This window comes from Girardinichthys multiradiatus, chromosome 14 (genome assembly GCF_021462225.1).
Source record: "Girardinichthys multiradiatus isolate DD_20200921_A chromosome 14, DD_fGirMul_XY1, whole genome shotgun sequence".
Lineage (NCBI taxonomy): Eukaryota > Metazoa > Chordata > Actinopteri > Cyprinodontiformes > Goodeidae > Girardinichthys > Girardinichthys multiradiatus.
Genome location: NC_061807.1, coordinates 8,509,473 through 8,520,727, shown reverse-complemented (window position 1 = coordinate 8,520,727; position 11,255 = coordinate 8,509,473). Strand labels below are relative to the sequence as shown.

Genomic DNA, 11,255 nt, shown 5'->3' with positions numbered 1-11,255 from the left:
TACCACAGTCTTCACAGCTAAACTTCACTCCTGTCTGGACTTTCTTTGGCGATTCCACATTTTTCTTCTCTGTGAAACAGTTCTTCCCATCCAGCGAGCTTAAAGATCCTATTTCTGAATTTATCATGTCTTTCTGAAGAAAGCCACGGTGAACAAATTGTTCAGCAAACTCAGGGAAGCTAAAAGGTTTGTTAATGTTTCCAACATCGGCCTTTTCATCCTTCTCAGTGTCTTCAGTTTCTGAGGAAATGGAACCATCTCCATGATCTTGTATCCTGATGGATTCTTCTCCTCCATCGATGTCTTCTGGAAGTGCTCTGCCTTTAATTTGGTCTTGATAAAGCTGTGAGAGCAGAGGGGACTGTTCATCATCCTCACTCTTTATGGGAGTAGCAGTGACTGGAAACCTGATGGCATCAATCTCCTCCTTCCCATTGAGCTGCTCTCCCCCCAGACTGGTGTAGACCTCCTCCTGTTCCTTCTTTATGTGGTGGGGCTTTGGGTCATGTAGGCCAGCACAAGGTCTGTGCTTTACAGGAGCTGCTTCTTTAACCATCAGCATCTGCTTAACATCTGCAGGAAACACTGAAACACAACATGCATATTAGAAAGTTTTTTGACTTCAGGCTGGACTGAGTGACTTTTTAATAAAGATATATTTAGGTACTTTGGTTACATTAAATTCTTTGATTTAATTACCATTTATTCTTATCCTTTTATTTTGCATTGTTGCTTCTTATGTCTATTGATTTATGTCATGATCTGTTCACTTATTCTCAACAACCATATACTGAAACCATTTTTGTCTTTTTTGTCTCCATCTCGCTTGTCTACGATTGTTTACAGTGTGCTGCATAATTAACCTTTTTAACTAGTTTCTATGTGGAATAATCAGGTTTTAAAGCAGGTATAATAAGCAATGAACATGTCAACTTTTTCTCAGTTTAATATAAATTTTAAAAACAATGACATAGAATTCACGCCAGATGTTGGTCATGGCAGATGGCCGCTCACACTGAGCCTGGTTCTGGTGGAGGTTTCTTCCTGTTAAAAGGGAGTTTTTCCTCTCCACTGTCGCTAAATGCATGCTCAGTATGAGGGATTGCTGCAAAGTCAACACCAGTGACTGTCCACTGTGTCTACATGCTCATCCAGGAGGAGTGAATGCTACAAGTCACTGACTGGATGCAATCTGCTGGGTTTCCTTAGATAGAATTTTTTTTTACCAATTTAAATAACTGAATTGACTGCACTGTTTGAAAGTCAGGATTAATTGAAATATATGTACCTGACTTGAAATCTGTATGATTTGATTGAATTGACTTTGTAAAGTGCCTTAAGATGACATGTGTTGTGAATTGGCGCTATATAAATAAAATCGAATTCTGACAAAGGAATCAAAAGAATAATCAAACAAGTTGTCCAATATGAATATGAATATGAATAACACGTTGATCCTGGTTCATAACAAAGTCATTGAAATCTATGCATCTGGAAAGGGTTACAGACGTTTCAAAAGGTTTGGGAATCCAGATAACCACCGTGAGAGCCATCCTCCATAAAAAGAGACAATGTGGAACAACAGGGAACCTTTCCAGGAGTAACCTGCCTACCAAAAATAGTCAAGTTTTTTTACTTTTCACTTTCCTGCAACAAGGCACTCAAAGCGCTGTACATGAGGAAAAGCATTACAATGATACAGAAAATTAAACACAGAAAAACAAATCAAATGACTAATAATCCTTGGGACTTTACTGGTAAGAGCTGGATCTAATCCAATCTTTCTAATAGAGGTAATTAGCTCTTTAAGTCCTCTGTGGTAAGAAATTTATCCGGTGCTAGAAGAAAAATGATAAGTACTCCAAAAAAACTAATCTAATAGGTCACAACAAAACCCAGGACAACATCTAAACCACTGAAGGCATGACATTCCTCATTTTTACTTTTTTTCCTTTATATTTACTTTCCAGCAACAAGTCACTGGAAGCTATTGAAGAAAAATGCTAATTTTGAACTAAAAATAATCCTAAAAAATATAAAAATTAAATTTTAAAAAAAGGGCGTGTCTCATCTATCCAGACTAGTAGAACAATTTCAGACAGATTTTGTGTCAGTGGGTCACATGACCTGGAAACTATTGAAGAAAAATGCTAATTTTGAACTAAAAATAATCCTAAAAAATGTAAAAAGACTTAAAATGGAATAAAACTGAGTGTGACTCATTGATGTAATGTAGTAGCATGATTTACTATTGTTTTTGTTTCAATTGGTCCCAAGACAAGGAATTTATTTATTTTTATTTTCCACGATTGTTTGGTTCGGAAACTTATTGACGGTCCCTAAGTGAACCACCGCGGGTCAGAAGAGGGAGCAACAGAGAGCAGCTAGCCGAAATCTGAGTGCCTGAATCGGATCAACCGTCAGCTAGATGCCGCTAACTCCGCGGAGCTTGAATATCCAATGTCCAACTTTAAACTAACTTCACCGCGGTATATCATGCAGCCCTATTAATTAGTTTCTAAACAAACTTGTATCGGTGTCGAAGGACAACAAACCACTCAAAATGGCGGACGTGGGTCGTTCCCACCGAGTGACGAAGCGTTACCGTTTTAAGTCTATGGTGAACATTTGGTCTTTAAGAAGCTAATCCATTAGTCACCTAAAATGTTCCTAAACTGTAACTGACATGAAAACATACAAACCTAATCTGTGCAGCAGAACTTTAGGGTTGAAATCAGCCTCCAGGATGTTGAGACGCTGCTGATCTTCTTTGTCCTCTTTAGCTGTTTGGGAAATCTCTCCCACTGCTGCACTCTGCCACCGTTTGAGCTGCTGTCTCCACATCTTTGTTGTTAGCTTCTCTTCAAAAGATCCTTTAACAGTTACTGAGTAGTTATAACTCGGCTTCGATCCAAACTCTAGAGATGGAACATTTGAAGCAAAGCTTCGAGGAGTTTACAGAGTAAAAAGGTTCAATGCTTGTAAATGCAGTAAACCACGTGACCGATGACAAACGATGCCTCTTCTTCTTCTTCTTCTTATAATGGCGGTTGGCAAACAACTGAAGGAGGCATTACCGCCACCAACTGGTAAGGAGTGTGAACCACATGACATCTATACATACTTATACACCACTCCCAGTGCATGGACAGCCACATTAAACAGGCTTGCAATATTCTGCATAAGCAACATAATCATTTATAAAGATTTAAAGTGGCTAAAACTGTCTTTGCCAGCAAATCTGAACATTTGTTGATATCAGTATTAAAAAGATGAAGTAAATGTTGACAAATAAGTGAAACATGAACTTAAAAAATACAATCACACACATTCCTCTCCTGTCAACTGCTGATGTGGACAAAAGGAGCACAGCTCTGAATGATGGACGGACGCTTCGACCCTTGATTTGTGAAAGGACAACGTCTGGGCCCCTCTTTTTCCAAAGTAAGGTTAAGTCACAATCAGATTTACCAAGAAACTGGTTCATGCATTGAAGACTTATGCAGTAAAGCTGGACAAAAAAGCAGATGTGATCTGCTAAAATGAATGTTTTACATTTGACTGGAGCTTGTAAGCTTTGAGAATGACCTTGCAACTGATCACAGTATGTATTATAATCCTATGTTTGATCAAAATGATCAATTGTGATTACAAAATGTTTTTTAAAAGAAGTGTGTCTCATCTATTCTGTCGAGTACTGAGGTCTCATTCTCGCGGCCCACAGCACGATATCTTGTGGCCCGCAGGACGATATCTTGTGGCCCGCAGGACGATATCTTGTGGCCCGCAGGACGATATCTTGTGGCCCGCAGGACGATATCTTGTGGCCCCCACCGTGATATGAAAGTATAATATTAGTGCAGCCCGCAGGGGGAGTGGACCTCTGAAGGAAGTCCTGACATTCGGTGCTAGACTAAGCTACACCGACTTCATGCACATTCCGCTTGTAACAACAGTGTGGCGGATGACGAACAGTCCGGTAGCTGTCACCTTTTTTGCAGTCGCCATTCGGGTACTTTCTACCATCGACAAATGCCACAATCAAACGCGGAGAAAGGCGACTGCAACCGGGCTGTTCGTCATCTGCCGCTGTTGTGACAAGTAGAAGCGGAAATGACGTCACGCATCGACTTAGACTTCTAAGAAACATGGAACAAGAACGACGCCAAGTGGAATAAACTACATTTTGTCACACCCTCATCATGTCTTTGTCAAAGCCAAAACCTGCAGTGAAGAGAAAGATGGGTGACGAGCACAGACAATTTCAGCAAAGGTGGAAGACGCAGTATTTCTTTGTTGAGCACACGGGCATCCCGACATGCCTTATTTACACTGAAAAAGTTGCAGTGCACAAGGAATACAACCTGAAATGTCATTATTCAACTAAACATGCTGAGGAATGTGCAAAACACCAGGGGGATGAGACAGCCAACCGGGTTGCCAGCCTTAAAACATGTCTAGTGAGGCAACAAGATTTCTTCAAGAAGGCAACCAAAGAGAATGCTGCAGCAGTCACAGCTAGCTATGTGGTTAGTGAGATGATTGCTAAGGTGGGAAAACCATTCAAAAAGGGAGAGTTTGTAAAAAAAAAAAATGGATATTACAGGCTGCAAGTATAGTTTGTGTGAGAAAGCCAGATGTTTTGATGGATATTCAGTTGCTCTTGATGAGAGCGCAGACATAACGGACACTGCTCAGCTCTCAATTTATGTCAATTTTATGTGGACTGGTGGCACTTGTTCAGAGAAAACTTGAGGAGGAGGGTGTAGAAGAGGCCATTGCTCTGCACTGCATTATCCATCAGCAGGTCCTTTGCATCAAATGCCTGAAGTGTGACAACGTGATGTCTGTTGTTGTGAAATTCATCAACAACATCAGATCCAGGGGCTTAAAGCACAGGAGGTTCCGTGCTTTTTTAGAGGAAATGGAGTCAGAATATGAAGATGTGCTCTACTTCACTGAGGTACGTTGGCTCAGCAGGAGAAATGTCTTGAAAGATTTTTTGAACTCAGAGAAGACAACTGGCTATGACAACATAAGACCATTCTCCACAAAACTTGTGTTATGTAAAGCCCAGCTCTCTCAGACAAACCTTTGCCATTTCCCAGCATGCAAGGCACTTGTGGATGCAGGCACACCATTCAGTGGTGAGAAGTATGTTGATACTATTTTGAAGCTGCAGAAGGAATTTGATCACAGATTTGCAGACTTCAAGATGCACAGTCACTTTTCAAATTTCTGCAGACCCCTTCACCTCTGCAAGATACTCCTCCTGTGCTTCAAATGGAGCTTATTGACCTACAATGCAACTCTGACCTCAAGGCCACATTTAGGGAGGTGAATGGAAAAGCAGACAAGCATGGGCAATTTTTGAGAGAATCTTCCCCCAGCTTCCCTGAGCTTTCCCAAATGTTCAAGCGGACCATGTGCCTTTTTGGGAGCACATATTTGTGCAAAAGGTTCTTCTCCACCCTGAACTTTAACAAGTCCAAGTACTGATGATCATCTTCAAGCCATACTGAGGGTCTCTAGTGCCTCCTCTCTGAAGCCAAATGTGGCTCAGATATGTGAGAGGAAGCGTTGTCACGTCTCTGGCAGCAAGGAGTAAGCTGGAGAAGCCATGTTCTGAGGAAACTGTACATGATCTTCATTCAATGTTCCATTCATGTGTTCAGGACAGTTCATGTATTGGAGAAATCATTAACTGTTGATGACATTTGAGGATATTTTTTAACAACGTTTTTTGTGGAATCCCTTACGCGGCCCAGCCTCACCCAGACTCTGCCTCCAGCAGCCCCCAGGTAAATTGAGTTTGAGACCCTGGTCTAGTAGAATAAGTTCACATTAGTTTTGTATCATTGGGTCATGTGACCTAAAAGCTATTGAAAAAATTATGATTTGTGATGAAAATGTATAAAAAATAGAAAATGCATTAAAATCAGTATTAAAAAAAGAAGAGTGTGCCTCATCTATCCAGTCTAGTAATTCAATTCAATTCAGTTTTATTTATATAGCACCAATTCACAACACATGTTGTCTCAAGTCACTTCACAAAGTCAGGTTCATACATTCCAATTAATCCTAACCATTGAACAGTGCAGTCAGAGTTAGTTATTTAGTTATTTAGTTATAGTAGAACAATTTCAGACAGATTTTGTGTCAGTGGGTCACATGACCTGGAAGCTAGTGAAGAAAAACTGAATTTTAAGGTAAAAAATTCATAAACAATAGGAAATGCATCTAAATGAGAAAATAATGGGTGTGCCTCCTTCTCCCAGTCTAGTAGGATGATTTAAGAGTGATTTTGTGTGAATTGGTCACATAATCTCAAAGCTATTGAAGAAAAATGGCGAATTGTAATATTAAAAATTAATAAAAAATAGAAAATGCACTTAAATTCAAAACAAATTAGTGTACCACATCTTTCTCGTCTAATATGATGATTTGACATGAATTTTATTACACTGGGTTAGAAGACATGAAAGTTATTAATTTTTGTTTCTCCCGAGTGTTTGGTTCGGACATTTATTGACGGTCCCTAAAGGTATGAAGGACCAAAAATGACAAAATGAAAAATAAATAAATACACATATAAATGTATAAATAAATAAATATTAGAAGAAATAAATACACATATAAATATATAAATGCATAAATGAATAAATATAAAAATAAATAAATACACATATAAATGTATTTATTCATCTATTTATTCATTTATTTTCTCCCTTTTGTGTATTTATACATTTATGTATTTATTCATTCATTTATTTATAATTTTTTTCATTTATACGTTTATTTATTCATACATTTATTTATTTATACTTTTATTTATTTCTTCCTACATTTATTTCTGTATTTCTACATTTCCACATTTATTTATTTCTGCTTTTCTGTCTCCGTATGTTAATGAGGTGGGTGGTTCTAACATTTGTCTTCAGCACCATTGGTTAGAATTGATCCCGATCCTGCTGCTACTGCCTAGACTCCGATACCAAAGTTCTTTTGGTAGGCACGATGGAGGGTTCTCTTACAGCCATTGGCAATTATTTAAGGTAATTGGCAAATGATACTGACCAAAATGACTACCTCCATTTTCGTTTTGCACGGGTCATGGAGGATTTCAATCAGCTCCAAGCTGAGATGGATGTGGAGGTTGACTCCACTATATTGGACAGTCTGGAGGAAGTTGGTCGCCATCTTGCTATACCCCTAGAATCAGAGGAAAGGACTGGACGACCATCCATTATTTTACCTCCAGAGGTCATTGAGACGCACCTCCATTTCGGCCACACCGCTGCAGACATGTCTCTCTCCTAGACATGACGATTGACTGAGCTTAACTGTAACTAATTATACGTGCTCTCTTTCAGACTCTAATCTTGAAAACTGGATCAGAGTTTATCTGTTCTTTCTTTCTAGATGAAACGACTAAAGGAGCTACATCAATTAACATTTACTTTCCTTCCCATAGAAAGTACTCCTGGATCAGTGCTTCTTTGTTCTCTTTGTGTCTCTGCTCTGTTCTCTCGAACCCCCAGTCGGTCGTGGCAGATGGCCGCTCACACTGAGCCTGGTTCTGCTGGAGGTTTCTTCCTGTTAAAAGGGAGTTTTTCCTCTCCACTGTCGCTACATGCATGCTCAGTATGAGGGATTGCTGCAAAGTCAATGCTATTGACTGTCCACTGTCTCTACATGCTCATGCAGGAGGAGTGAATGCTGCAAGTCACTGACTGGATGCAATCTGCTGGGTTTCCTTAGATAGAAAAACTTTTTATCCAATTTGAATAAATAACTGAATCTGACTGAACTGTTCAATGTTACGATTAATTGGAACGTATGAACCTGACTGTTGTGAAGAACCTTGAGACAACATGTGTTGTGAATTGGCGCTATATGAATAAACTGAATTAAATTGAAATTAGTCTCTCGTTTCAGGCGTTACACCTATGTCGGATATCATAAAGCTAAAGTAAAGTAAAGTAAAGACGGTTAGCATATGGGCACCTTACGCTAGCAGAGGCTAACATGTATCTGCCTGACAAAATGTTATGATTGTCATTTTTACTTATGTTCTACTTTATTAATGTTAGTGGTTTGGCTTAAACTATATTGATTATAAATAATGCGTTTATATAGCGGAAACTAAACAGTTTTCCGTGGTCAAACACTGTTGTCATGGTAACCGCCCTCTAACCCATGAGAAGTAGCCAGTTGACGGTTACAGTTGTGAAATCCATTGTGGACCGGAACTATAATCGTTTTGTTTTGTCTTGGACTGTGTAACATTTTATTGCTGCACAGATCGTTAAGGCCAGTGGAGTATTTTTTTTTCTCAAGCAAAGATTTTTCTTTTCAAGTAAAGTCAATTTTTTTGTTGATGGGGTAAAACAAAGGACAGAGCTAATTACAAAGGTCATTGTTTTGTTTCTGCTGTGATCATATTTGTTTTGTGTGTGTTTTTGTTGACCAGACTCCATGATCTGTTAGCACCATTGAATGACGAAGATCTTGATGAGAAAGTGACACAATTCTGCAACACCAGGGCATCCACATACAGAGTAAGTGACCATTACCCATTCAATGGGAATTGAGAATTCCTTGTTAGTGGCGAAGGTTCAACTTGTTTCTTTCAGTATGTCATTTTTTGCCATTTTTGCCTGTTGTAGGACAACGGGTACAGGATTCCATGCGGCGTGTGGATCCTCGTGGAGTTTTGATGCGGACCCTTCAGCTGAACCCACTAAGACGGAGGAGGTACTCTGTGCCAGAACCAAACAGTTTGTGGCACATAGATGGCAATCACAAACTGATAAGGTATCTGAAGAGCATTAATGATTTCAACTACTTTTACAAAATCATAGCAACCTTTGTATGAGGGAATAATCCTCACCTTAAAAATTGCAAGGTTTTTACTCAGTTTTCATTTGAGATTTGTAGGTGGATATATTAAAACACAATTTTAAATCAGAATACAGGCCATAAATCGAATTAATCAATTTTTTCAGTTGTGAGGGCTTTAATTAACACTGCAACAAATATTAAATATGTGAACTGGGATTGTGTTGACCTGAAACAAGATTCATCAAGATTTTATGTGTGAAATTAAAATGGGATTACTGAGGCAACATGTTCTGTCACTGCCCTTAAAGATAATAGAGATACAGTACCTAAAGCTTTATTTTATCAGAGCTTTGTGTCACACAACAAAAAGCTTGGACACACAGACAAAGCAGGTTGTGCCATTGCTCTTAAACCATTTCTATAAATCTACATTGTTGTTTGCAATAAACTATTCATTCATTCATATTTCAGATGGCGTATTGTTGTGCATGGTGGTACTGATGGCTTTAGTCGCCTCATCGTATACCCGAGTGCCTCCACCAACAACCGCGCAGCAACAGTCCTGAGCAGCTTTCTCAAAGCTGTTAACGTCTATGGTGTACCATCCCGTGTGAGATCGGACAAAGGAGGGGAAATGTTGCTCGCTTCATGGTGGCTAACAGAGGACTTAACAGGAATTCACATATTGTTGGCAGAAGTGTCCATAATCAAAGGTAATAGTCTTTTTGTCTAACATTTATCTACAGGGGTTGGACAATGAAACTGAAACACCTGTTATTTTACTGTGGGAGGTTTCATGGCTAAATTGGACCAGCCTGGTAGCCAGTCTTCATTGATTGCACATTGCACCAGTAAGAGCAGAGTGTGAAGGTTCAATTAGCAGGGTAAGAGCACAGTTTTGCTCAAATTATTGAAATGTACACAGCATTATGGGTGACATACAGAGTTCAAAAGAGGACAAATTGTTGGTGCACGTCTTGCTGGCGCATCTGTGACCAAGACAGCAAGTCTTTGTGATGTATCAAGAGCCACTGTATCCAGGGTAATGTCAGCATACCACCAAGAAGGACGAACCACATCCAACAGGATTAACTGTGGACGCAAGAGGAAGCTGTCTGAAAGGGATGTTCGGGTGCTAACCCGGATTGCATCCAAAAAACATAAAACAACGGCTGCCCAAATCACTGCAGAATTAAATGTGCACCTCAACTCCTGTTTCCACCAGAACTGTCCGTCGGGAGCTCCACAGGGTCAATATACACGGCCGGGCTGCTATAGCCAAACCTTTGGAGGGAAATCAGTCACCACTTTACTGTGGACTTACCAGCAGCGTGATGCACAGCAGGAGCCTTTAGAGGTTTGTATTTTTTCTGTTTGGTTTTAGACTGGAGCAGTTTTTACAGTTGATCAATGGAGTTATTTTAAAGAGTAACCTCCATTTAAGTCCCAGAAAAATTAAATAAGATGGCTTTCAAGTCTTACATGAATTTTGTCTGAGCAGACCCTCTAACCTCATTACCATTAATTATAGGTTGACGTGGAGTATGGTGTTGATTGGACTGGACCATCTGGTTATCGCCAGCAGGATGTTGTGGTCCCTGAGGTTCAGCTGCAGCGCCCACTGACCGAACAGGAAGTGGAAAGCCTCCCAAAACCTGATGGCCCTCTGTCTGACATCTTGGATTCTTACATGGAGACAGTAAATCTTTTATCTGAGATGCTCCAGTGAATCACAGTTTCAAGTGCAGAAAGAATTAATAAATCATACACAATATATGAAACTGTCTGTTTACTTGTTAACCTAGCAAAGTATTTGAGAATGAAAAAGGCAGAACTCTTCTTTTAACATTTATAACTCACATGGTTTTGCAATAGAGCTTTGTACAAAATCTGTCCTATTGTTTTAAGAGTTGTTTTGACACATTATGCTCATATCAATAGAAACAGACATTTTGTGAATCATAAAACAATTTAGATTATTTGATACAGATTGACAACTGTATCAAAACACAATTTGATACAGAACCCTTATAAGTAAAAAGAAAAAGAAAACTTTACACACCATAAATGGTCTCCCTTTTAACATTGAACTCTTGTCTTTTTAGACATTTTGACCACACAGTCAACGCAGGAAAATAAAAATGTTTGACTAAATGAACACCAACTGAACAGTGGGACTGAGCCTAAAAGAGAAACATGCTTTACATAAACTGCAAGTGAGCCTCATCCTTAGTGGTTGTTTTTTTTTTTTTTAAACTGAGGCTCAGATCATTTCAAAACCAGTATCAACGGTTGAATTGGCAGCTGTTTGGAAGATGCTGTATTCAGTGTAATGTCTTGGGAGTTTAAGCAGGGGGAAGACTTGGGGAAGCTGTTCTCCACCACTTCAACATCCAAAGATCTGGGGACTA

At 39.3% G+C, this 11,255-nt stretch overlaps 1 long non-coding RNA gene across 1 annotated transcript; it reads left to right on the top strand.

Moving 5' to 3' along the window:
- The first annotated feature begins 10,158 nt into the window (after positions 1–10,158).
- LOC124880661 lies at positions 10,159–10,620 on the top strand. Its single transcript, XR_007041421.1, has 2 exons — positions 10,159–10,201; positions 10,376–10,620. It is a non-coding gene; the product is annotated as an uncharacterized LOC124880661 (long non-coding RNA).
- The last annotated feature ends 635 nt before the right edge of the window (positions 10,621–11,255 follow it).